Raw genomic sequence first — 27,218 nt, 5'->3', positions numbered from 1 at the left:
TTGGGGGAAAACAAAGGAACTAGGTTTGTGTGTCATCCTCGTTAGTATAGTGGTGAGTATTCCTGCCTGTCACGCAGGTGACCAGGGCTCCATTCCCCGACGGGGAGACCTCATAATTTTTAAATGGGGACAATTTTATTTTTGAATAACAGATTCTCAAGATTTGATGTTTGTTCAGCTTTCTTCTCCTGCACCAAGACAACTTCACAGATCATCATCTTTTTCATGCCTGAGTCAGTGACTGAATACCTTCTCCGACATTTTCCAGAATGAACAAATGGATTGCTCAGAAAAAGTGTTTCGTTTGAAAAAAGCATTTTCCTCGATTGTCAGATTTGTTCAATTTCCCCACAATGTTATTGTGCAAATAATTGATGTCCTGATCATGTATTTCTGGATTTTGTGACAAAACAATCACCAAAACTGTTGAAGGTAAAAACTGGAACGACACTCAGTATAGAGCATACCTCCGCCTGGTGGGCCACATCACTCAATGGTGAAGAATCACTTTTTTTCAAAAAATCTCATGTCCGAATCCATGTTCAGATATTCCCCAAAATCGAACCCAATCTTCCTTGTCACACACACAACCTTTCCACCAAGTGTCGTCCAAATCCATCAATAACTATTTGAGATATCCCGCAATGTATTGTTTTTGGCCCCATCTCCTGAAGAATCACGTATAAAAAAGAAAGAATTATCAGATCCGAATGCACATTCAGATCTTCACCAAAATCGAATCATTGTGTCCTTGTGAGACATCCAACCGGTCCACCAAATTTTGTCCAAAACAGTCCACAACGTTTTGAGATGTCATTCTATGTATTGTTTTTGGTCCGAGCTCCCAATGGTGAAGAATCACTGAAAACATTTTAGTCGCCGCATCCGAATACGGATCTTCACGAAAATGTAATCATTTCGTCCATGTGACATACGCTACACCTCTGCAAAATTTCGTCCAAATCCGTCCACAAAGCTTAGAGTTATCCCACAATATATTGTTTTTGGCCCAATTTCCCAATGGTGAAGAATCACTTTAAAAATTATCTGGTCCGGATCCGAATCCGGATCTTCACCAAAATCTAATCATTTCGTCCTTGTGGCATCTGGTACTTCTCTGTCAAGGTTCGTCCGAATCCGTCCACAATTTTTTGAGATATCCTGCTGTATGTTGTTTTTGGCCGAATTTGCCAACGGTGGACAATCACTTTTAGGGTTCTCTGATCCGGATCCGGATTTGAGCCATCACCCAATCTGAATCACTTTTACCTTGTCAGACACGCAATCTCTCCACCAAGTTTTGTGCAAAGCCGTCCCTAACTTTTTGAGATATCCTGCCATATATGTTGTTTTTGGCTCAATTTCCCAATGGTGAAGAATTTCTTTAAATAATCTACCTGCTGGATCCGGATCCGGACCTTCTCCAAAATCTAAATATTTCGTCGGTGTCACACGTGCTACATCTGCACCAAATTTCGTCCGAATCCGTCCACAACGTTTTGAGATGTCTTTTTCACAGACAAAAAACAAACAAACATACAAACAAACGAACAGACAGGGGTGAAAACATAACCTCCATTATTCACCTTCCTTGATGTGGGTAATTATTCGCCATTTTATTTCAAGGATTTTTCACTTTGTTTAGACAAAGTACTCCTTGGAGGAAAGCAAAGAACCTAGGTTTGTGTGTCATCCTCGTTAGTATAGTGGTGAGTATTCCTGCCTGTCACGCAGGTGACCGGGATTCGATTCCCCGACGGGGAGAGTTCATAATCCTTAAATGCGGACAATTTTATTTTTGAATAACAGATTCTCAAGATTTGATGTTTGTTCAGTTTTCTTCACCTGCACCAAGACAACTTCACAGATCATCATCTTTTTAATGCCTGAGTCAGTGACTGAATACCTTCTCCGACATTTTCCAGAATGAACAAATGGATTGCTCAGAAAAAGTGTTTCGTTTGAAAAAAGCATTTTCCTCGATTGTCAGAGTTGTTCAATTTCCCCAAAATGTTATTGTGCAAATAATTGATGTCCTGATCATGTATTTCTGGATTTTGTGATGAACCAATCACCAAAACAGTTGAAGGTATAATCTTGGAAAAACTGGAACGACACTCAGAGGAGAGCACACCTCCGGCTGGTGGGCCACATCACTCAATTGTGAAGAATCACTTTAAAAAAAAAATCTCATGTCCGAATCCATGTTCAGATATTCCCCAAAATCGAATCCAATCTTCCTTGTCACACACACAACCTTTCCACCAAGTGTCGTCCAAATCCGTCAATAACTTTTTGAGATATCCCGCAATGTATTGTTTTTGGCCCCATCTCCTGAAGAATCACGTATAAAAAAGAAATAATTATCAGATCCGAATGCACATTCAGATCATCACTAAAATAGAAGCATTGTGTCCCTGTGAGACATCGAACCGGTCCACCAAATTTTGTCCAAAACCGTCCACAACTTTTTGAGATGTCCTTCTATGTATCGTTTTTGGTCCGATCTCCCAATGGTGAAGAATCACTGAAAACATTTTAGTAGCCACATCCGAATCCGGATCTTCACCAAAATCTAATCAATTTTTCATTGTGACATCCGCGACATCACTGCCAAATTTCGTCCAAATCCGTCCACAAAGCTTTGAGTTATCCCGCTATATATTGTTTTTGGCCCAATTTCCCAATGGTGAAGAATTTCTTTAAATAATCTTCCAGCTGGATCCGGATCCGGACCTTCTCCAAAATCTAAATATTTCGTCGGCGTCACACGTGCTGCATCTGCACCAAATTTCGTCCGAATCCGTCCACAACTTTTTGAGATATCTTTTTCACAGACAAAAAACAAACAAGCAAACAAACAAACTAACAGACAGGGGTGAAACCAAAACCTCCATTATTCACCTTCCTTGATGTGGGTAATTATTCGCCATTTTATATCAAAGGTTTTTTCACTTTGTTTAGACAAAGTGCTCCTCGGAGGAAAGCAAAGAACCCTAGTTTATGTGTCATCCTCGTTAGTATAGTGGTGAGTATTCCTGCCTGTCACGCAGGTGACCGGGGTTTGATTCCCCGACGGGGAGAATTCATAATTTTTAAATGGGGACAATTTTATTTTTGAATAACAGATTCTCAAGATTTGATGTTTGTTCAGTTTCCTTCACCTGCACCAAGACAACTTCACAGATCATCATCTTTTTCATGCCTGAGTCAGTGACTGAATACCTTCTCTGACATTTTCCAGAATGAACAAATGGATTGCTCAGAAAAAGTGTTTCGTTTGAAAAAAGCATTTTCCTCGATTGTCAGATTTGTTCAATTTCCCCACAATGTTATTGTGCAGATAATTGATGTCCTGATCATGTATTTCTGGATTTTGTGACAAAAGAATCACCAAAACTGTTGAAGGTAAAAACTTTGAAAAATTGGAACGACACTCAGTATAGAGCATACCTCCTCCTGGAGGGCCACATCTCTCAATGGTGAAGAATCACTTTTTTTTTTTAATCTCATGTCCGAATCCATGTTCAGATATTCCCCAAAATCGAATCCAATCTTCCTTGTCACACACACAACCTTTCCACCAAGTGTCGTCCAAATGCGTCGATAACTTTTTGAGATATCCCGCAATGTATTGTTTTTGGCCCCGTCTCCTGAAGAATCACGTATAAAAAAGAAATAATTCTCAGATCCGAATGCACATTCAGATCATCACTAAAATAGAAGCATTGTGTCCCTGTGAGACATCGAACCGGTTCACCAAATTTTGTCCAAAACCGTCCACAACTTTTTGAGATGTCCTTCTATGTATCGTTTTTGGTCCGAGCTCCCAATGGTGAAGAATCACTGAAAACATTTTAGTAGGCACATCCGAATCCGGATCTTCACCAAAATCTAATCAATTTTTCATTGTGACATCCGCAACATCTCTGCCAAATTTCGTCCAAATCCGTCCACAAAGCTTTGAGTTATCCCGCTATATATTGTTTTTGGCCCAATTTCCCAATGGTGAAGAATTTCTTTAAATAATCTTCCAGCTGGATCCGGATCCGGACCTTCTCCAAAATCTAAATATTTCGTCGGTGTCACATGTGCTGCATCTGCACCGAATCCGTCCACAACTTTTTGAGATGTCTTTTTCACAGACAAAAAACAAACAAACAAGCAAACAAACATTCAAACAAACGAACAGACAGAGGTGAAAACATAACCTCCATTATTCACCCTCCTTGATGTGGGTAATTATTCGCCATTTTATTTCAAGGATTTTTCACTTTGTTCAGACAAAGTGCTCCTTGGGGGAAAACAAAGGAACTAGGTTTGTGTGTCATCCTCGTTAGTATAGTGGTGAGTATTCCTGCCTGTCACGCAGGTGACCAGGGCTCCATTCCCCGACGGGGAGACCTCATAATTTTTAAATGGGGACAATTTTATTTTTGAATAACAGATTCTCAAGATTTGATGTTTGTTCAGCTTTCTTCTCCTGCACCAAGACAACTTCACAGATCATCATCTTTTTCATGCCTGAGTCAGTGACTGAATACCTTCTCCGACATTTTCCAGAATGAACAAATGGATTGCTCAGAAAAAGTGTTTCGTTTGAAAAAAGCATTTTCCTCGATTGTCAGATTTGTTCAATTTCCCCACAATGTTATTGTGCAAATAATTGATGTCCTGATCATGTATTTCTGGATTTTGTGACAAAACAATCACCAAAACTGTTGAAGGTAAAAACTGGAACGACACTCAGTATAGAGCATACCTCCGCCTGGTGGGCCACATCACTCAATGGTGAAGAATCACTTTTTTTCAAAAAATCTCATGTCCGAATCCATGTTCAGATATTCCCCAAAATCGAACCCAATCTTCCTTGTCACACACACAACCTTTCCACCAAGTGTCGTCCAAATCCATCAATAACTATTTGAGATATCCCGCAATGTATTGTTTTTGGCCCCATCTCCTGAAGAATCACGTATAAAAAAGAAAGAATTATCAGATCCGAATGCACATTCAGATCTTCACCAAAATCGAATCATTGTGTCCTTGTGAGACATCCAACCGGTCCACCAAATTTTGTCCAAAACAGTCCACAACGTTTTGAGATGTCATTCTATGTATTGTTTTTGGTCCGAGCTCCCAATGGTGAAGAATCACTGAAAACATTTTAGTCGCCGCATCCGAATACGGATCTTCACGAAAATGTAATCATTTCGTCCATGTGACATACGCTACACCTCTGCAAAATTTCGTCCAAATCCGTCCACAAAGCTTAGAGTTATCCCACAATATATTGTTTTTGGCCCAATTTCCCAATGGTGAAGAATCACTTTAAAAATTATCTGGTCCGGATCCGAATCCGGATCTTCACCAAAATCTAATCATTTCGTCCTTGTGGCATCTGGTACTTCTCTGTCAAGGTTCGTCCGAATCCGTCCACAATTTTTTGAGATATCCTGCTGTATGTTGTTTTTGGCCGAATTTGCCAACGGTGGACAATCACTTTTAGGGTTCTCTGATCCGGATCCGGATTTGAGCCATCACCCAATCTGAATCACTTTTACCTTGTCAGACACGCAATCTCTCCACCAAGTTTTGTGCAAAGCCGTCCCTAACTTTTTGAGATATCCTGCCATATATGTTGTTTTTGGCTCAATTTCCCAATGGTGAAGAATTTCTTTAAATAATCTACCTGCTGGATCCGGATCCGGACCTTCTCCAAAATCTAAATATTTCGTCGGTGTCACACGTGCTACATCTGCACCAAATTTCGTCCGAATCCGTCCACAACGTTTTGAGATGTCTTTTTCACAGACAAAAAACAAACAAACATACAAACAAACGAACAGACAGGGGTGAAAACATAACCTCCATTATTCACCTTCCTTGATGTGGGTAATTATTCGCCATTTTATTTCAAGGATTTTTCACTTTGTTTAGACAAAGTACTCCTTGGAGGAAAGCAAAGAACCTAGGTTTGTGTGTCATCCTCGTTAGTATAGTGGTGAGTATTCCTGCCTGTCACGCAGGTGACCGGGATTCGATTCCCCGACGGGGAGAGTTCATAATCCTTAAATGCGGACAATTTTATTTTTGAATAACAGATTCTCAAGATTTGATGTTTGTTCAGTTTTCTTCACCTGCACCAAGACAACTTCACAGATCATCATCTTTTTAATGCCTGAGTCAGTGACTGAATACCTTCTCCGACATTTTCCAGAATGAACAAATGGATTGCTCAGAAAAAGTGTTTCGTTTGAAAAAAGCATTTCCTCCATTGTCAGAGTTGTTCAATTTCCCCACACTGTTATTGTGCAAATAATTGATGCCCTGATCATGTATTTCTGGATTTTGTGATGAAGCAATCACCGAAACTGTTGAAGGTATAATCTTGGAAAAACTGGAACGACACTCAGAAGAGAGCATACCTCCGCCTCGTCGGCCACATCACTCAATGGTGAAGAACCACTTAAAAAAAAAAATCTCATGTCCGAATCCATGTTCAGATATTCAGCAAAATCGAATGCAATCGTCCCTGTCACATACACAACCTTTCCGCCAAGTGTCTTCCAAATCCGTCAATAACTTTTTGAGATATCCCGCAATGTATTGTTTTTGGCCCCATCTCCCAATGGTGAAGAATCACGTATAAAAAAGAAATAATTCTCAGATCCGAATCCACATTCAGATCTTCACCAAAATCGAATCATTGTGTCCTTGTGAGACATCCAACCGGTCCACCCACTTTTGTCCAAAACCGTCCACAACTTTTTGAGATGTCCTTCTATGTATCGTTTTTGGTCCGAGCATTTCCAATGAAGGTGAAGTCCAATGGTGAAGAATCACTGAAAACATTTTAGTAGCCACATCCGAATCCGGATCTTCACCAAAATCTAATAAATTTTTCATTGTGACATCCGCGACATCTCTGCCAAATTTCGTCCAAATCCGTCCACAAAGCTTTGAGTTATCCCGCTATATATTGTTTTTGGCCAAATTTCCCAATGGTGAAGAATTTCTTCAAATAATCTTCCAGCTGGATCCGGATCCGGACCTTCTCCAAAATCTAAATATTTCGTCGGTGTCACACGTGCTGCATCTGCACCAAATTTCGTCCGAATCCGTCCACAACTTTTTGAGATGTCTTTTTCACAGACAAAAAACAAACAAACCAGCAAACAAACAAACAAACAAACAAACAAGCAAACAAACATACAAACAAACGAACAGACAGGGGTGAAAACATAACCTCCATTATTCACCTTCCTTGATGTGGGTAATTATTCGCCATTTTATTTCAAGGAGTTTTCACTTTGTTCAGACAAAGTACACCTTGGAGGAAAGCAAAGAACCTAGATTTGTGTGTCATCCTCGTTAGTATAGTGGTGAGTATTCCTGCCTGTCACGCAGGTGACCGGGGTTCGATTCCCCGACGGGGAGAGTTCATAATCCTTAAATGGGGACAATTTTATTTTTGAATAACAGATTCTCAAGATTTGATGTTTGTTCAGTTTTCTTCACCTGCACCAAGACAACTTCACAGATCATCATCTTTTTCATGCCTGAGTCAGTGACTGAATACCTTCTCCAACATTTTCCAGAATGAACAAATGGATTGCTCAGAAAAAGTGTTTCGTTTGAAAAAAGCATTTTCCTCGATTGTCAGAGTTGTTCAATTTCCCCAAAATGTTATTGTGCAAATAATTGATGTCCTGATGACGTATTTCTGGATTTTGTGATGAACCAATCACCAAAACAGTTGAAGGTATAATCTTGGAAAAACTGGAACGACACTCAGAGGAGAGCACACCTCCGCCTGGTGGGCCACATCACTCAATGGTGAAGAACCACTTTTTTAAAAAAAATCTCATGTCCGAATCCATGTTCAGATATTCCCCAAAATCGAATCCAATCTTCCTTGTCACACACACAACCTTTCCACCAAGTGTCGTCCAAATCCGTCAATTTTTTTTTTGAGATATCCTGCAATGTATTGTTTTTGGCCCCATCTCCTGAAGAATCACGTATAAAAAAGAAATAATTATCAGATCCGAATGCACATTCAGATCTTCACTAAAATAGAATCTTTGTGTCCTTGTGAGACATCCAACCTGCCCACCAAGTTTCGCCCGAATCCGTCAATAACTTTTTGAGATATACTGCTGTGTATCGTTTTTTGTCCCATCACCCAATGGTGAAGAATCACTTAAAACATTTTACTCGCCGCATCCGAATACGGATCTTCACGAAAATGTAATCATTTCGTCCATGTGACATACGCTACACCTCTGCCAAATTTCGTCCAAATCCGTCCACAAAGCTTTGAGTTAGCCCGCTATATATTGTTTTTGGCCCAATTTCCCAATGGTGAAGAATCACTTGAAAAATTCTCTGGTCTGGATCCGAATCCGGATCTTCACCAAAATCTAATCATTTCGTCCTTGTGACATCTGGTACTTCTCTGTCAAGGTTCGTCCGAATCCGTCCACAACTTTTTGAGATATCCTGCTGTATATTGTTTTTGGCCGAATTTACCAACGGTGAAGAATCACTTTTAGGGTTCTCTGATCCGGATTCGGATTTGAATCGTCACACAATCTGAATCACTTTTCCTTGATCAGACACATCACCTCTCCACCAAATTTCGTCCGAATCCGTCCACAACTTTTTGAGATATCCTGCCATATATGTTGTTTTTAGCTCAATTTCCCAATGGTGAAGAATTTCTTTAAATACTCTTCCAGCTGGATCCGGATCCGGACCTTCTCCAAAATCTAAATATTTCGTCGGCGTCACACGTGCTGCATCTGCACCAAATTTCGTCCGAATCCGTCCACAACTTTTTGAGATATCTTTTTGACAGACAAAAAACAAACAAGGAAACAAACAAACTAACAGACAGGGGTGAAACCAAAACCTCCATTATTCACCTTCCTTGATGTGGGTAATTATAGTGGGGCGGCTTAGCCCAAATATTCAAAAGAATTGTGCATTTTGTGAAACAATCACCAAATTTGGCACAAATGTACATTAATATGTTGCGAACATTTTCAGATATTGGGCCACTTGAAATTCCGTAATTTTTTTTTTCAAATTTTTTCAAATTTCGTAATTTCAAATTTTTCGGGTGACACCGTCACAATTTCGGTCTTCGAGGCCGGCCGATAGGCAAAGTGTGACCGGAAGGGACGAGGTTCTCCTGACCACGTGGCCCTCGATCTGGGAAGCGAGAGGCGTTCCATTAGTGGACGCGCCCCTCACGCCCGACTTTTGGGCGGCCCCGGCAGGCCGTTTGTTTTGACGTTCCGTGACAGGCCCCGCACCCCCACCTCCGTGCCGACCGGAAGCTTGTGCTGAGTACATCATACCTGAACAACTCAGTGAGGCAGAACACAGCAGTGCACACCAGGGTGACCCCTTCAGTGCATAAACCAATTAACCTGTCCACTGCAGGGCATATAGAAATGAAGTTATTTTCTGCATATAATAATAATATAAGTTCAGTTCTATATAACAATTTCTGTTATCACCACTACCACTACAACTACCACTACTACAAGCTTTGTCTGGAATTTTGTGGACTAACAGACATACAGACAAGCTGGGATCAAAACATTACCTCCTTCCACCATTGAGTGCAGAGGTAAACATCATGGAAATTATATCATGCCCTAGATTTAATTCATGCTTACCCGTGTATTTGCTTCACTGGTTCACAAGGTCTTTTGCATACATGTAATTCAGACTCTCGTCTTCATTGCTGACCACACAATGTTCGCAACATATTAATGTACATTTGTGCCAAATTTGGTGCTTGTATCACAAAATGCACAATTCTTTTGAATATTTGGGCTAAGCCGCCCCACTATATCGGCCGGCCTCGAAGACCGAAATTGTGACGGTGTCACCCGAAAAATTTGAAATTACGAAATGTGAAAAAATTTGAAAAAAAAAATTACGGAATTTCAAGTGGCCCAATATCTGAAAATGTTCGCAACATATTAATGTACATTTGTGCCAAATTTGGTGCTTGTATCACAAAATGCACAACAGGTTTGCTATGCTGCTACACTATTATTCGCCATTTTATATCAAGGTTTTTTCACTTTGTTTAGACAAAGTACTCCTCGGAGGAAAGCAAAGAACCTAGGTTTGTGTGTCATCCTCGTTAGTATAGTGGTGAGTATTCCTGCCTGTCACGCAGGTGACCGGGGGTCGATTCCCCGACGGGGAGAATTCATAATTTTTAAATGTGGACAATTTTATTTTTGAATAACAGATTCTCAAGATTTGATGTTTGTTCAGTTTTCTTCACCTGCACCAAGACAACTTCACAGATCATCATCTTTTTCATGCCTGAGTCAGTGATTGAATACCTTCTCCGACATTTTCAGAATGAACAAATGGATTGCTCAGAAAAAGTGTTTCGTTTGAAAAAGCATTTTCCTCGATTGTCAGAGTTGTTCAATTTCCCCAAAATGTTATTGTGCAAATAATTGATGCCCTGATCATGTATTTCTGGATTTTGTGACAAAACAATCACCAAAACTGTTGAAGGTAAAAACTTGGAAAAACTGGAACGACACTCAGTATAGAGCATCCCTCCGCCTGGTGGGCCACATCACTCAATGGTGAAGAACCACTTACAAAAAAAAATCTCATGTCCGAATCCATGTTCAGATATTCCCAAAAATAGAATCCAATCTTCCTTGTCACACACACAACCTTTCCACCAAGTGTCGTCCAAATCCGTCAATAACTTTTTGAGATATCCCGCAATGTATTGTTTTTGGCCCCATCTCCTGAAGAATCACGTATAAAAAAGAAATAATTCTCAGATCCGAATGCACATTCAGATCTTCACCAAAATCGAATCATTGTGTCCCTGTGAGACATCCAACCGGTCCACCAAATTTTGTCCAAAACCGTCCACAACTTTTTGAGATGTCCTTCTATGTATCGTTTTTGGTCGAAGCGCCCAATGGTGAAGAATCACTGAAAACATTTTGGAAGCCACATCCGAATCCGGATCTTCACCAAAATCTAATAAATTTTTCATTGTGACATCCGCTACATCTCTGCCAAATTTCGTCCAAATCCGTCCACAAAGCTTTGAGTTATCCCGCTATATATTGTTTTTGGCCCAATTTCCCAATGGTGAAGAATTTCTTGAAATAATCTTCCAGCTGGATCCGGATCCGGACCTTCTCCAAAATCTAAATATTTCGTCGGCGTCACACGTGCTGCATCTGCACCAAATTTCGTCCGAATCCGTCCACAACTTTTTGAGATATCTTTTTCACAGACAAAAAACAATCAAGCAAACAAACAAATAAAACATATGTCACCCACAGGGTGAACCGTATCTTGCCAAAATGTGAAAATTCCGTTTTTTCGTCATGACGTCATCAAATGACGTCATAGCGTCAAACTGTTTACAGATCTGGGAAGCACTCATCAAGGGCATTCATATGAGGTATTACTCGATATGGTACCTACGATTTCAAAATTTGACCTTGGGGTCAATAATTTTCGACCTCCAGCGCTAACCATGAAGGTCAAGGCCGATCGCCACCAAAAACTAATCAGCTGAGCGCCGGACCATATACTAGATTCCCATGAAGTTTGGAGACGATCCGATCAAAGTTACTCAAAAAATAAGGGTTTCGTCGACCTCCATGATTGACCGCAAAGTGACCTTGACCTTTGACCTTGACCTTCAAAATTTTGTGTGCTGAAGGGTATCTCTATAGGACTCTGATATGCGAAATAATAGGAGTTTCCAATAATAACTGTGGTCTACAGAGTGATCTAAACGTGAAAAAAAAATGATTAACCACAAACAAACAGACAAACATACAAGCTGACTAATACATCTTGCAAAAACTTCGTTTTGGCAAGATAACAAACACGCAAACAAACAAACTAACAGACAGGGGTGAAACCAAAACCTCCATTATTCACCTTCCTTGATGTGGGTAATTATTCGCCATTTTATATCAAGGTTTTTTCACTTTGTTTAGACAAAGCACTCCTCGGAGGAAAGCAAAGAACCTAGGTTTGTGTGTCATCCTCGTTAGTATAGTGGTGAGTATTCCTGCCTGTCACGCAAATGACCGGGGTTCGATTCCCCGACGGGGAGAGTTCATAATTTTTAAATGGGGACAATTTTGTTTTTGAATAACAGATTCTCAAGATTTGATGTTTGTTCAGTTTTCTTCACCTGCACCAAGACAACTTCACAGATCATCATCTTTTTCATGCCTGAGTCAGTGACTGAATACCTTCTCTGACATTTTCCAGAATGAACAAATGGATTGCTCAGAAAAAGTGTTTCGTTTGAAAAAAGCATTTTCCTCGATTGTCAGATTTGTTCAATTTCCCCACAATGTTATTGTGCAAATAATTGATGTCCTGATCATGTATTTCTGGATTTTGTGACAAAACAATCACCAAAACTGTTGAAGGTAAAAACTGGAACGACACTCAGTATAGAGCATCCCTCCGCCTGGTGGGCCACATCACTCAATGGTGAAGAATCACTTTTTTTCAAAAAATCTCATGTCCGAATCCATGTTCAGATATTCCCCAAAATCGAACCCAATCTTCCTTGTCACACACACAACCTTTCCACCAAGTGTCGTCCAAATCCGTCAATAACTATTTGAGATATCCCGCAATGTATTGTTTTTGGCCCCATCTCCTGAAGAATCACGTATAAAAAAGAAAGAATTCTCAGATCCGAATGCACATTCAGATCTTCACCAAAATCGAATCATTGTGTCCTTGTGAGACATCCAACCGGTCCACCAAATTTTGTCCAAAACCGTCCACAACGTTTTGAGATGTCATTCTATGTATCGTTTTTGGTCCGAGCTCCCAATGGTGAAGAATCACTGAAAACATTTTAGTCGCCGCATCCGAATACGGATCTTCACGAAAATGTAATCATTTCGTCCATGTGACATACGCTACACCTCTGCAAAATTTCGTCCAAATCCGTCCACAAAGCTTAGAGTTATCCCACAATATATTGTTTTTGGCCCAATTTCCCAATGGTGAAGAATCACTTTAAAAATTATCTGGTCCGGATCCGAATCCGGATCTTCATCAAAATCTAATCATTTCGTCCTTGTGGCATCTGGTACTTCTCTGTCAAGGTTCGTCCGAATCCGTCCACAATTTTTTGAGATATCCTGCTGTATGTTGTTTTTGGCCGAATTTGCCAACGGTGGACAATCACTTTTAGGGTTCTCTGATCCGGATACGGATTTGAGCCATCACCCAATCTGAATCACTTTTACCTTGTCAGACACGCAATCTCTCCACCAAGTTTTGTGCAAAGCCGTCCCTAACTTTTTGAGATATCCTGCCATATATGTTGTTTTTGGCTCAATTTCCCAATGGTGAAGAATTTCTTTAAATAATTTACCTGCTGGATCCGGATCCGGACCTTCTCCAAAATCTAAATATTTCGTCGGTGTCACACGTGCTACATCTGCACCAAATTTCGTCCGAATCCGTCCACAACGTTTTGAGATGTCTTTTTCACAGACAAAAAACAAACAAACATACAAACAAACGAACAGACAGGGGTGAAAACATAACCTCCATTATTCACCTTCCTTGATGTGGGTAATTATTCGCCATTTTATTTCAAGGATTTTTCACTTTGTTTAGACAAAGTGCTCCTCGGAGGAAAGCAAAGAACCTAGGTTTGTGTGTCATCCTCGTTAGTATAGTGGTGAGTATTCCTGCCTGTCACGCAGGTGACCGGGGTTCGATTCCCCGACGGGGAGAGTTCATAATCCTTAAATGCGGACAATTTTATTTTTGAATAACAGATTCTCAAGATTTGATGTTTGTTCAGTTTTCTTCACCTGCACCAAGACAACTTCACAGATCATCATCTTTTTCATGCCTGAGTCAGTGACTGAATACCTTCTCCGACATTTTCCACAATGAACAAATGGATTGCTCAGAAAAAGTGTTTCGTTTGAAAAAAGCATTTCCTCCATTGTCAGAGTTGTTCAATTTCCCCACAATGTTATTGTGCAAATAATTGATGCCCTGATCATGTATTTCTGGATTTTGTGATGAAGCAATCACCAAAACTGTTGAAGGTATAATCTTGGAAAAACTGGAACGACACTCAGAAGAGAGCACACCTCCGCCTCGTCGGCCACATCACTCAATGGTGAAGAACCACTTAAAAAAAAAAATCTCATGTCCGAATCCATGTTCAGATATTCAGCAAAATCGAATGCAATCGTCCCTGTCACATACACAACCTTTCCGCCAAGTGTCTTCCAAATCCGTCAATAACTTTTTGAGATATCCCGCAATGTATTGTTTTTGGCCCCATCTCCCAATAGTGAAGAATCACGTATAAAAAAGAAATAATTCTCAGATCCGAATCCACATTCAGATCTTCACCAAAATCGAATCATTGTGTCCTTGTGAGACATCCAACCGGTCCACCAAATTTTGTCCAAAACCGTCCACAACTTTTTGAGATGTCCTTCTTTGTATCGTTTTTGGTCCGAGCTCCCAATGGTGAAGAATCACTGAAAACATTTTAGTGGCCACATCCGAATCCGGATCTTCACCGAAATCTAATAAATTTTTCATTGTGACATACGCTACATCTCTGCCATATTTCGTCCAAATCCGTCCACAAAGCTTTGAGTTATCCCGCTATATATTGTTTTTGGCCCAATTTCCCAGTGGTGAAGAATTTCTTGAAATAATCTTCCAGCTGGATCCGGATCCGGACCTTCTCCAAAATCTAAATATTTCGTCGGTGTCACACGTGCTGCATCTGCACCAAATTTCGTCCGAATCCGTCCACAACTTTTTGAGATGTCTTTTTCACAGACAAAAAACAAACAAACAAGCAAACAAACAAGCACACAAAAAACAAACAAGCAAACAAACAAACTAACAGACAGAGGTGAAACCAAAACCTCCATTATTCACCTTTCTTGATGTGGGTAATTATTCGCCATTTTATATCAAGGTTTTTTCACTTTGTTTAGACAAAGCACTCCTCGGAGGAAAGCAAAGAACCAAGGTTTGTGTGTCATCCTCGTTAGTATAGTGGTGAGTATTCCTGCCTGTCACGCAGGTGACCGGGGTTCGATTCCCCGACGGGGAGAGTTCATAATTTTTAAATGGGGACAATTTTATTTTTGAATAACAGATTCTCAAGATTTGATGTTTGTTCAGATTTCTTCACCTGCACCAAGACAACTTCACAGATCATCATCTTTTTCATGCCTGAGTCAGTGACTGAATACCTTCTCCGATATTTTCCAGAATGAACAAATGGATTGCTCAGAAAAAGTGTTTCGTTTGAAAAAAGCATTTTCCTCGATTGTCAGCGTTGTTCAATTTCCCCAAAATGTTATTGTGCAAATAATTGATGCCCTGATCACGTATTTCTGGATTTTGTGATGAAGCAATCACCAAAACTGTTGAAGGTATAATCTTGGAAAAACTGGACCGACACTCAGAAGAGAGCACACCTCCGCCTCGTCGGCCACATCACTCAATGGTGAAGAACCACTTAAAAAAAAAAAATCTCATGTCCGAATCCATGTTCAGATATTCAGCAAAATCGAATGCAATCGTCCTTGTCACAGACACAACCTTTCCACCAAGTGTCGTCCAAATCCGTCAATAATTTTTTGAGATATCCCGCAATGTATTGTTTTTTGGCCCCATCTCCCAATGGTGAAGAATCACTCATAAAAAAGAAATAATTCTCAGATCCGAATACACATTCAGATCTTCACCAAAATCGAATCTTTGTGTCCTTGTGGGACATCCAATCGGTCCACCAACTTTCGTCCAAATCCGTCCACAACTTTTTGAGATGTCCTTCTCTGTATCGTTTTTGGTCCGAGCTCCCAATGGTGAAGAATCACTCAAAACATTTTAGTAGCCACATCCGAATCCGGATCTTCACCAAAATCTAACCAATTTTTCCTTTTGACAAACGCTACATCTCTGCCAAATTTTGTCCAAATCCGTCCACAAAGCTTTGAGATATCCCACTATATATTGTTTTTATCCCAATTTCCGAATGGTGAAGAATCACTTTAAAAATTCTCTGATCAGGATCCGAATCAGGATCTTCACCAAAATCTAAACATTTCGTTATTGTGACCTCCGCTACATTTCTGCCAAATTTCGTCCGAATCCGTCCACAACGTTTTGAGATATCCCGCTACATATTGTTTTTGGCCCAATTTCCCAATGGTGAAAAATCACTTCAAAAATTATCTGGTCCGGATCCGAATCCGGATCTTCACCAAAATCTAATCATTTCGTCCTTGTGGCATCCGCTACATCACTGCCAAATTTCGTCCGAATCCGTCAACAACTTTTTGAGATATCCCGCTATACATTGTTTTTGGCGCAATTTCCCAATGGTGAAGAATCACTTTAAAAATTCTCTGATCCGGATCCGGATTTGAATCATCACCAAAATGGAATCACTCTTCCTTGTCAGACACGCAACCTCTCCACCAAGTTTTGTCCAAAGCCATGCCAAACCTTTTTAAATAACCTGCCATATATGTTGTTTTTGGCCCAATTTCCAAATGGTGAAGAATTTCTTGAAATAATCTTCCAGTTGGATCCGGATCCGGACCTTCTCCAAAATCTAAATATTTCGTCGGTGTCACACGTGCTGCATCTGCACCAAATTTCGTCCGAATCCGTCCACAACTTTTTGAGATGTCTTTTTCTCAGACAAAAAACAAACAAACAAGCAAACAAACAAGAAAACAAACAAGCAAACAAACATACAAACAAACGAACAGACAGGGGTGAAACCAAAACCTCCATTATTCACCTTCCTTGACGTGGGTAATGTTACATATTCATGTGAATGTATGTGAATTACCATTCAGGTCTTTGCTTATCCGTGTGTAGTATATTAAGTGTTGTGTAGTTGTTGTGATTGGAGGGTCAGGAGCCCTTCTGAACCAGTGGCCGGAAACGGAAGTGGCCGGAAACGGAAGTGCCCGAAAACGGAAGAGAAAAAGACACGAGGAAAAAGAGGGGTTTTTCTTCTTCCTCGCCCGCTCCGACAAAAGGTGGGATCGACCTTGCGCTGCGTGAAAAAGCGGCGTTCCGAAACCCGTCTGGCGAGAGGAGTTACCTGGACGTGTAACTACCTTTTGACACGTCAAGTCACCGTGAGTTCGTGCACGGAACCAAGCGTCCGGCACAGTTTGCCCGTCTACAAGGACGCGTACGGGTCGCACGTTGGGCCTCGCGCGCGTTGCAAACCGCGCTTGGTTTTGCCCCGTCTACAAGGACGCGTACGGGTCGCACGTTGGGCCTCGCGCGCGTTGCAAACCGCGCTTGGTTTTGCCCCGTCTACAAGGACGCGTACGGGTCGCACTTTGGGGCCTCGCGCGCGTTGGAAGCCGCGCTGGGTTTTGCCCCGTTGCTTGGCAAGGAGGTGTGCGCTGCAGCAGCTGTCCCCGGTACGAGACGGGACGTTTGGAGCACGTCCGCCCAGGGTTCGTTCAACCGCCCGTGTGCGGGGAAGAGAGACATTGGGAGAGACATTGACCACGGAGGGAGTCAGGAGTGGGGCTCACGTGAGGAATGTATAAGATGGCCATCTTAGAGTTAGTGTAGATGAGTTTACATCGTTGTGATATTGATTGATGATTGTTGATGGTTGATTGCTCGGGGAATATATCATTGATTATTCCGGATCCTTGGTGTGGGGTGTCCTTTTGATTGGAATTCCTATTGATTGCGTTACGAAAGCTCATCTATCTATAATTCCAGCAATCTCTGTGTGTATGTTTGTATGTTTGTATGTTTGTATGTTTGTATGTTTGTATGTTTGTATGTATGTTTGTCTGTGACCGCTGTTTCTCGACAACTACCGGTCCGATATACTTGAAACTTGCCAGGTATATTGCTGGGGACCCGAGGATGTGCCTTTTCAAGGTTTGAAATTAATCGGACAAGCAGTTACCGAGCTATGTCCAAAAAACGATTCAACCAATCAGAGAGCAGCGAGCTATCACGTGTGCCGAACGTGGCGAACAGACTCTGCCTCGGACGGCACATTTGAGAGCGTATTCATTTATTTCACGTTTGCAAACGATGTTGGCGCTATGTTGGCGTTAAACTGTGTTTTAAAACTAATAAAAACTAATTTGCGATTCATCGTAACTGCGATATACGACCTTCCGGAGCTCCCGTGAGAGCGTGCGCCATTACGGATAGTAATTCAATTAAAAACATAAAAACATTGTCCCAATTCAGTCAGAGCGAAGGGCGTTGTTTTAAGCGAAGAGCGTTTTATTTTTCCCCTTAAATTCAGTCGCCGGACGGTGAAAGCTTTTTTTTGGGGGCAGCTACTGGCAGCGACGTACGGCCAATCACAGGACACGTTGTTGTGTCGACGTGCCGTGTTGTTTTCCCTCGCGGTTTGGAATGTTTTTCCTTTTCATTTCTTTTCTCTTCCTTACGGAAGTACGGGCATTTCCTTAAATTTGCGATTCTTTCGCTTTCCTGCGCGTTTGGGCACGCTATGGCGATTTCTTTACCAAACTCCGAAGCCGTTCGCTTTGGACCAAACCATTTCATGTAAATAGAGGGGGGGGGATTGTCACCGTACTCGCAAGCCGTTCGCTTTGGACCAAACCATTTCATGTAAATAGAGGGGGGGGATATAATTTTAGATATAGATATAGTACGGGCATGCCCTAGTATATATAATACTACTTGCTGGCGAAGGTCCTCTCACGGTCCGGGGGTCACCGAGACCAGGTAGTCCCCGAGGGGACCACGTAACAGAATTGGGGGCTCGTCCGGGATTTAAAATTGTGTAAAATAATAAAATAATAATATTTTTTTTATTAATTAAAATTTATTAATTAATTATTAATTGGTAAATTTTTTTGAGAAATTGGGGTAAAGTCTTGGGTGAAGGTTAACAGGTGTTAACGATAGGCACCATGGCGTTTGTGGCACAGAACTTTGGGGTAACCCCGAGTGAGGCACAGTTCCGAGCGTTGCTAAAGTCGGACCTCTTGAAATTGGCCAAACATTTTAACTTGGAGGTCCGAACTAATTTGAGGAAGGCAGAGTTGCAGGCCACGGTGATACAATCTATGGTGGGATTAGGAACATGGGACGAGTTAGCCTGGGAGTGGCTACCCGAAGAACCAGAAGACGTTGAGCTCCGGAAACTGGAGTTGCAATTACGGAGCCAGGAACGGATTAAAGAAGAAGAAAGGAAAGCAGAAAAGGAAAGAGCAGAAGAAGAAAGGAAAGCAGAAGAGAGGAGAGAAGAGAAACAAGCGGAGGAAAGGAGAGTGGAACGAGAACTCCAGGAAAGGTTAAAAGAAGAAGAAAGGAAAGCAGAAGCGAGGAGAGAAGAGAAACAAGCAGAGGAAAGGAGAGTGGAACGAGAACTCCAGGAAAGAAGAGAAAAGGAACAAGCAGAGGAAAGGAGAGCTGCAAGGGACCTCGAAGCAGAGGAGAGAAAAGCGGAAAGGGAATTAAAGGAACGTGACATGGAGCTTCAGCAAGAAATCAAATTCAAGGAGCTGGAGTTAATGAGAGAACGGGGAGAGGCACCACCCTTGCTGACGGGGTCGACACCTAACCAGAAAACCTGGGATGTGGGCAGACATGTGAGGCTGGTTCCACCGTTCAGTGAAAAGGAAGTCGCGAAATTTTTCCCACACTTTGAGAAAGTGGCTCGACAATTAAACTGGCCGGAGGAGGCCTGGACCATACTCGTGCAAAGTGTGCTGGTGGGGAAAGCTCAGGAAATTTATTCGGCGCTACCAATGGACCAATGTGCAGATTATGAGGTACTGAAGAAGCACATCCTCAAGGCCTATGAGTTGGTTCCGGAAGCTTACAGGCAAAAATTCAGGAATGCCAGGAAGAGGGAGAGTGAGACCCATGTGGAGTTTGCCAGAGTGAAAGAAAACATGTTTGATCGGTGGTGTGAGTCAAAAGGAGTCGGGAAAGACTTCGAGACATTGCGGGACTTGATCCTGGTGGAGGAATTCCAGCAGTGTGTCCACGAGGACATCAAAGTGTACCTGCAGGAAAAGAAGGTACCAAAATTGTGGGACGCAGCCACCATGGCAGATGATTATGCCTTAACCCACCGAATAGGGGTCCACGAACCTAACTCCTCGCCTAGATCTCCGCAGGGGAGGTGGGGAACAGCAGGTGCGGAGAACGACCATACATGGCGGCGGCCTCGAGATGATTATGGGGACAACTATGATACCCCACCTGTTCGAAATCGGAGGGATGAGGGCCCAAGACAAACTTATAGTTCGGGGGGCCCGAGGTAGACCACGAGTTTTTCCTCCGGGCCTACTTGCGCTTTTTGCAAGAAACCTGGACACTTGATGTCCAGTTGTTACCGCATGAAAAGCGAAGACCCAGAGCGGAGTCCGACTACTACGACTCCAAACGCAATGGCCATTGTGAGAAATCGCCATCAAAAGGGTTACCAACCATTTATTTCAGAGGGGTTTGTGTCACAGGATGGAGCCTCGACTAACCGGAAACCGGTTAGGATATTGAGGGACACAGGGGCACATCAATCTTTAATGCTTGAAGGCATTTTGCCATGGTCCGAGGAGACGGCAACGGGGGATAGTGTTCGTTTACAGGGGATCGGGGGCGGTGTTAGTGCTCCCCTTCATGTCATCCATTTGGAGTCCGATTTGGTGTCAGGACCGGTCACCGTCGGTTTACAAGCCACGCTTCCTGTAGAGGGTGTATCTGTGGTTATCGGGAATGATTTGGCCGGGGGTCAAGTTTATGGTAACCTGAGGGTTGGTAAAGAGCCCAGCAGGGAAAATAACGCCACACCAGCTCGGGATGGCGACAAAAGTGCCAAGTTATTTGTAGGGGGACTGAACTTCAAAACAGAGGAAGAAGTTCTGACCTCTGTCTTCAACAGATATGGGCCGCTGGTGGAAGTGCGGTTGGTAAGAGACTGGGAAACGCAACAGTCAAGAGGGTTCGGCTTTGTCACGTTTGCCAGCACAAAAGACGCCAGAGAGGCAGAGAAGAATTGGAATGGCAAGGATTTGGAGGGTCGGACCATAACAGTAGGGAAGGCATTTCGTAGGCGTCGAGAGGTCTACAGGAGAGGACAACTGGGCGGTAGTTTTGGTGGTGGCCGCAATCAAGATTATTATGGAGGCTCCCTGAGTTACGGCCGCTCCCGAAGGAAGGATTGGCAAAGTAGTGGCCGAGAAGGAGACCGCTATTCATGGGACTACAGGGACCAGTGGTCCCACCCTAATTATTAGGGAAGTTCTGAGAAGTTGAAGCACTGAAGGCGGCGGAGCCGCCGAGCCAAGATTCCTCCACGAATTAACCGTGAACGCCGTTCCTAAAGGCGTCCATGTAGGGAACTTTCATGCACGGACTAACCGTGAACTCCACGTTCCTCAAGGCGCCCATGTAGAGAACTTTCCTGCACGGACTAACCGTGAACTCCGCGTTCCTAAAGGCATCCATGTAGGGAATACTCGGCTTGGCCTCCCGGAAAAAGTGCTATCGAGTTGCTTAACTTTGGATCTTTGATCAACCCCTTAACCTTCATTCCCAAGAAACTGACGGTCAAAGTCAGAGGGTCATGAGATGGAGTTTGATTTGGCAGGGACAATGTCGTTGTGGGTACTTAGTCCAGAGGGAGTAATCTGGAGGGGTTGTGGTGAAATTTTGGTTGCTTTATTTTTAAGTGATAACTGTGCCCGGGGGGAACGGATAAGGTGGGGGGGGTTGAGTTATCTGGTTTGTTTCTCCAAATTGGCCGGCAAAGAAAGTTTTCGCTGGGTTCAAACTTTCTTTCTTGAAGGGGGGGAGTGTTACATATTTATGTGAATGTATGTGAATTACCATTCAGGTCTTTGCTTATCCGTGTGTAGTATATTAAGTGTTGTGTAGTTGTTGTGATTGGAGGGTCAGGAGCCCTTCTGAACCAGTGGCCGGAAACGGAAGTGGCCGGAAACGGAAGTGCCCGAAAACGGAAGAGAAAAAGACACGAGGAAAAAGAGGGGTTTTTCTTCTTCCTCGCCCGCTCCGACAAAAGGTGGGATCGACCTTGCGCTGCGTGAAAAAGCGGCGTTCCGAAACCCGTCTGGCGAGAGGAGTTACCTGGACGTGTAACTACCTTTTGACACGTCAAGTCACCGTGAGTTCGTGCACGGAACCAAGCGTCCGGCACAGTTTGCCCGTCTACAAGGACGCGTACGGGTCGCACGTTGGGCCTCGCGCGCGTTGCAAACCGCGCTTGGTTTTGCCCCGTCTACAAGGACGCGTACGGGTCGCACGTTGGGCCTCGCGCGCGTTGCAAACCGCGCTTGGTTTTGCCCCGTCTACAAGGACGCGTACGGGTCGCACTTTGGGGCCTCGCGCGCGTTGGAAGCCGCGCTGGGTTTTGCCCCGTTGCTTGGCAAGGAGGTGTGCGCTGCAGCAGCTGTCCCCGGTACGAGACGGGACGTTTGGAGCACGTCCGCCCGGGGTTCGTTCAACCGCCCGTGTGCGGGGAAGAGAGACATTGGGAGAGACATTGACCACGGAGGGAGTCAGGAGTGGGGCTCACGTGAGGAATGTATAAGATGGCCATCTTAGAGTTAGTGTAGATGAGTTTACATCGTTGTGATATTGATTGATGATTGTTGATGGTTGATTGCTCGGGGAATATATCATTGATTATTCCGGATCCTTGGTGTGGGGTTTCCTTTTGATTGGAATTCCTATTGATTGCGTTACGAAAGCTCATATATATAATACTACTTGCTGGCGAAGGTCCTCTCACGGTCCGGGGGTCACCGAGACCAGGTAGTCCCCGAGGGGACCACGTAACAGTAATTATTCGCCATTTTATATCCATATATAATTATATATTTTATATATTTATATTTTATATCCATATATATATTTTATATCCATATCCATATGTATTATATCCATTTATATCCATATTTTATATTTTATATGTGCCAGCAAAAGAGGCCATTTTCCCCCGCAAAGCGGGGGTTGGCCTTTTTCGGGAACCGTGGTTGTTGTTGTTTTTCGGTCCCCTATTTTTCGGTGAAGAATCACGTATAAAAAAGAAATAATTATCAGATCCGAATCCACATTCAGATCTTCACCAAAATCGAATCATTGTGTCCTTGTGAGACATCCAACCGGTCCACCAAATGTTGTCCAAAACCGTCCACAACTTTTTGAGATGTCCTTCTATGTATCGTTTTTGGTCCGAGCTCCCAATGGTGAAGAATCACTGAAAACATTTTAGTGGCCACATCCGAATCCGGATCTTCACCAAAATCTAATCACTTTTTCATTGTGACAGACGCTTCATCTCTGCCAAATTTCGTCCAAATCCGTCCACAAAGCTTTGAGTTATCCCGCTATATATTGTTTTTGGCCCAATTTCCCAATGGTGAAGAATTTCTTTAAATAATCTTCCAGCTGGATCCGGATCCGGACCTTCTCCAAAATCGAAATATTTCGTCGGTGTCACACGTGCTGCATCTGCACCAAATTTCGTCCGAATCCGTCCACAACGTTTTGAGATGTCTTTTTCACAGACAAAAAACAAACAAACATACAAACAAACGAACAGACAGGGGTGAAAACATAACCTCCATTATTCACCTTCCTTGATGTGGGTAATTATTCGCCATTTTATTTCAAGGATTTTTCACTTTGTTTAGACAAAGTGCTCCTTGGAGGAAAGCAAAGAACCAAGGTTTGTGTATCATCCTCGTTAGTATAGTGGTGAGTATTCCTGCCTGATCACGCAGGTGACCGGGGTTCGATTCCCCGACGGGGAGAGTTCATAATCCTTAAATGGGAACAATTTTATTTTTGAATAACAGATTCTCAAGATTTGATGTTTGTTCAGTTTTCTTCACCTGCACCAAGACAACTTCACAGATCATCATCTTTTTCATGCCTGAGTCAGTGACTGAATACCTTCTCCGACATTTTCCACAATGAACAAATGGATTGCTCAGAAAAAGTGTTTCGTTTGAAAAAAGCATTTCCTCCATTGTCAGAGTTGTTCAATTTCCCCACAATGTTATTGTGCAAATAATTGATGCCCTGATCATGTATTTCTGGATTTTGTGATGAAGCAATCACCAAAACTGTTGAAGGTATAATCTTGGAAAAACTGGAACGACACTCAGAAGAGAGCACACCTCCGCCTCGTCGGCCACATCACTCAATGGTGAAGAACCACTTAAAAAAAAAAATCTCATGTCCGAATCCATGTTCAGATATTCAGCAAAATCGAATGCAATCGTCCTTGTCACATACACAACCTTTCCACCAAGTGTCTTCCAAATCCGTCAATAACTTTTTGAGATATCCCGCAATGTATTGTTTTTGGCGCCATCTCCCAATGGTGAAGAATCACGTATAAAAAAGAAATAATTCTCAGATCCGAATCCACATTCAGATCTTCACCAAAATCGAATCATTGTGTCCTTGTGAGACATCCAACCGGTCCACCAACTTTCGTCCAAAACCGTCCACAAATGTTTGAGATGTCCTTCTATGTATCGTTTTTGGTCCGAGCTCCCAATGGTGAAGAATCACTGAAAACATTTTAGTCGCCGCATCCGAATCCGGATCTTCACCAAAATCTAATCACTTTTTCATTGTGACAGACGCTACATCTCTGCCAAATTTCGTCCAAATCCGTCCACAAAGCTTTGAGTTATCCCGCTATATATTGTTTTTGGCCCAATTTCCTAATGGTGAAGAATATCTTGAAATAATCTTCCAGCTGGATCCGGATCCGGACCTTCTCCAAAATCGAAATATTTCGTCGGTGTCACACGTGCTGCATCTGCACCAAATTTCGTCGGAATCCGTCCACAACTTTTTGAGATGTCTTTTTCACAGACAAAAAACAAACAAACAAGCAAACAAACAAACAGACAAAAAATAAACAAGCAAACAAACAAACGAACAGACAGGGGTGAAACCAAAACCTCCATTATTCACCTTCCTTGATGTGGGTAATTATTCGCCATTTTATATCAAGGTTTTTTCACTTTGTTTAGACAAAGTGCTCCTTGGAGGAAAGCAAAGAACCAAGGTTTGTGTGTCATCCTCGTTAGTATAGTGGTGAGTATTCCTGCCTGTCACGCAGGTGACTGGGGTTCGATTCCCCGACGGGGAGAGTTCATAATCCTTAAATGGGGACAATTTTATTTTTGAATAACAGATTCTCAAGATTTGATGTTTGTTCAGTTTTCTTCACCTGCACCAAGACAACTTCACAGATCATCATCTTTTTCATGCCTGAGTCAGTGACTGAATACCTTCTCCGACATTTTCCAGAATGAACAAATGGATTGCTCAGAAAAAGTGTTTCGTTTGAAAAAAGCATTTTCCTCGATTGTCAGAGTTGTTCAATTTCCCCAAAATGTTATTGTGCAAATAATTGATGTCCTGATCATGTATTTCTGGATTTTGTGATGAACCAATCACCAAAACAGTTGAAGGTATAATCTTGGAAAAACTGGAACGACACTCAGAGGAGAGCACACCTCCGGCTGGTGGGCCACATCACTCAATGGTGAAGAACCACTTTAAAAAAAAAATCTCATGTCCGAATCCATGTTCAGATATTCCCCAAAATCGAATCCAATCGTCCTTGTCACACACACAACCTTTCCACCAAGTGTCGTCCAAATCCGTCAATTTTTTTTTTGAGATATCCCGCAATGTATTGTTTTTGGCCCCATCTCCTGAAGAATCACGTATAAAAAAGAAATAATTATCAGATCCGAATGCACATTCAGATCTTCACTAAAATAGAATCTTTGTGTCCTTGTGAGACATCCAACCTGCCCACCAAGTTTCGCCCGAATCCGTCAATAACTTTTTGAGATATACTGCTGTGTATCGTTTTTTGTCCCATCACCCAATGGTGAAGAATCACTTAAAACATTTTACTCGCCGCATCCGAATACGGATCTTCACGAAAATGTAATCATTTCGTCCATGTGACATACGCTACACCTCTGCCAAATTTCGTCCAAATCCGTCCACAAAGCTTTGAGTTATCCCGCTATATATTGTTTTTGGCCCAATTTCCCAATGGTGAAGAATTTCTTTAAATACTCTACCAGCTGGATCCGGATCCGGACCTTCTCCAAAATCTAAATATTTCGTCGGTGTCACACGTGCTGCATCTGCACCAAATTTCGTCCGAATCCGTCCACAACTTTTTGAGATATCTTTTTGACAGACAAAAAACAAACAAGGAAACAAACTAACAGACAGGGGTGAAACCAAAACCTCCATTATTCACCTTCCTTGATGTGGGTAATTATTCGCCGTTTTATATCAAGGTTTTTTCACTTTGTTTAGACAAAGTACTCCTCGGAGGAAAGCAAAGAACCTCGGTTTGTGTGTCATCCTCGTTAGTATAGTGCTGAGTATTCCTGCCTGTTCACGCAGGTGACCGGGGTTCGATTCCCCGACGGGGAGAGTTCATAATTTTTTAATGGGGACAATTTTATTTTTGAATAACAGATTCTCAAGATTTGATGTTTGTTCAGTTTTCTTCACCTGCACCAAGACAACTTCACAGATCATCATCTTTTTCATGCCTGAGTCAGTGACTGAATACCTTCTCCGACATTTTCCAGAATGAACAAATGGATTGCTCAGAAAAAGTGTTTCGTTTGAAAAAAGCATTTTCCTCGATTGTCAGCGTTGTTCAATTTCCCCAAAATGTTATTGTGCAAATAATTGATGCCCTGATCATGTATTTCTGGATTTTGTGATGAAGCAATCACCAAAACTGTTGAAGGTATAATCTTAGAAAAACTGGACCGACACTCAGAAGAGAGCATACCTCCGCCTCGTCGGCCACATCACTCAATGGTGAAGAACCACTTAAAAAAAAAATCTCATGTCCGAATCCATGTTCAGATATTCAGCAAAATCGAATGCAATCGTCCTTGTCACAGACACAACCTTTCCACCAAGTGTCGTCCAAATCCGTCAATAATTTTTTGAGATATCCCGCAATGTATTGTTTTTTGGCCCCATCTCCCAATGGTGAAGAATCACTCATAAAAAAGAAATAATTCTCAGATCCGAATCCACATTCAGATCTTCACCAAAATCGAATCTTTGTGTCCTTGTGGGACATCCAATCG

At 42.3% G+C, this 27,218-nt stretch overlaps 9 non-coding genes across 9 annotated transcripts; all 9 read left to right on the top strand.

The window, feature by feature from the left end:
• The first annotated feature begins 1,692 nt into the window (after positions 1–1,692).
• TRNAD-GUC (transfer RNA aspartic acid (anticodon GUC)) lies at positions 1,693–1,764 on the top strand. The gene has a single exon. It is a non-coding gene; the product is annotated as a tRNA-Asp (tRNA).
• A 1,247-nt stretch (positions 1,765–3,011) lies between these two features.
• TRNAD-GUC (transfer RNA aspartic acid (anticodon GUC)) lies at positions 3,012–3,083 on the top strand. The gene has a single exon. It is a non-coding gene; the product is annotated as a tRNA-Asp (tRNA).
• Positions 3,084–5,987: 2,904 nt separating this feature from the next.
• On the top strand, positions 5,988–6,059 carry TRNAD-GUC (transfer RNA aspartic acid (anticodon GUC)). Its single transcript has one exon. It is a non-coding gene; the product is annotated as a tRNA-Asp (tRNA).
• Positions 6,060–7,368: 1,309 nt separating this feature from the next.
• Positions 7,369–7,440, top strand: TRNAD-GUC (transfer RNA aspartic acid (anticodon GUC)). The gene has a single exon. It is a non-coding gene; the product is annotated as a tRNA-Asp (tRNA).
• Positions 7,441–10,162: 2,722 nt separating this feature from the next.
• Positions 10,163–10,234, top strand: TRNAD-GUC (transfer RNA aspartic acid (anticodon GUC)). Its single transcript has one exon. It is a non-coding gene; the product is annotated as a tRNA-Asp (tRNA).
• Positions 10,235–12,070: 1,836 nt separating this feature from the next.
• Positions 12,071–12,142, top strand: TRNAD-GUC (transfer RNA aspartic acid (anticodon GUC)). Its single transcript has one exon. It is a non-coding gene; the product is annotated as a tRNA-Asp (tRNA).
• A 1,585-nt stretch (positions 12,143–13,727) lies between these two features.
• Positions 13,728–13,799, top strand: TRNAD-GUC (transfer RNA aspartic acid (anticodon GUC)). The gene has a single exon. It is a non-coding gene; the product is annotated as a tRNA-Asp (tRNA).
• Positions 13,800–15,085: 1,286 nt separating this feature from the next.
• Positions 15,086–15,157, top strand: TRNAD-GUC (transfer RNA aspartic acid (anticodon GUC)). Its single transcript has one exon. It is a non-coding gene; the product is annotated as a tRNA-Asp (tRNA).
• A 9,996-nt stretch (positions 15,158–25,153) lies between these two features.
• TRNAD-GUC (transfer RNA aspartic acid (anticodon GUC)) lies at positions 25,154–25,225 on the top strand. The gene has a single exon. It is a non-coding gene; the product is annotated as a tRNA-Asp (tRNA).
• The last annotated feature ends 1,993 nt before the right edge of the window (positions 25,226–27,218 follow it).

The sequence above is a fragment of the Myxine glutinosa genome, chromosome 7 (genome assembly GCF_964187855.1).
Source record: "Myxine glutinosa chromosome 7, kmMyxGlut1.1, whole genome shotgun sequence".
Classification (NCBI taxonomy): domain Eukaryota; kingdom Metazoa; phylum Chordata; class Myxini; order Myxiniformes; family Myxinidae; genus Myxine; species Myxine glutinosa.
The sequence above is the reverse complement of the archived record's forward strand: the minus strand, read 5'-3'. Positions and strand labels throughout refer to the sequence as shown.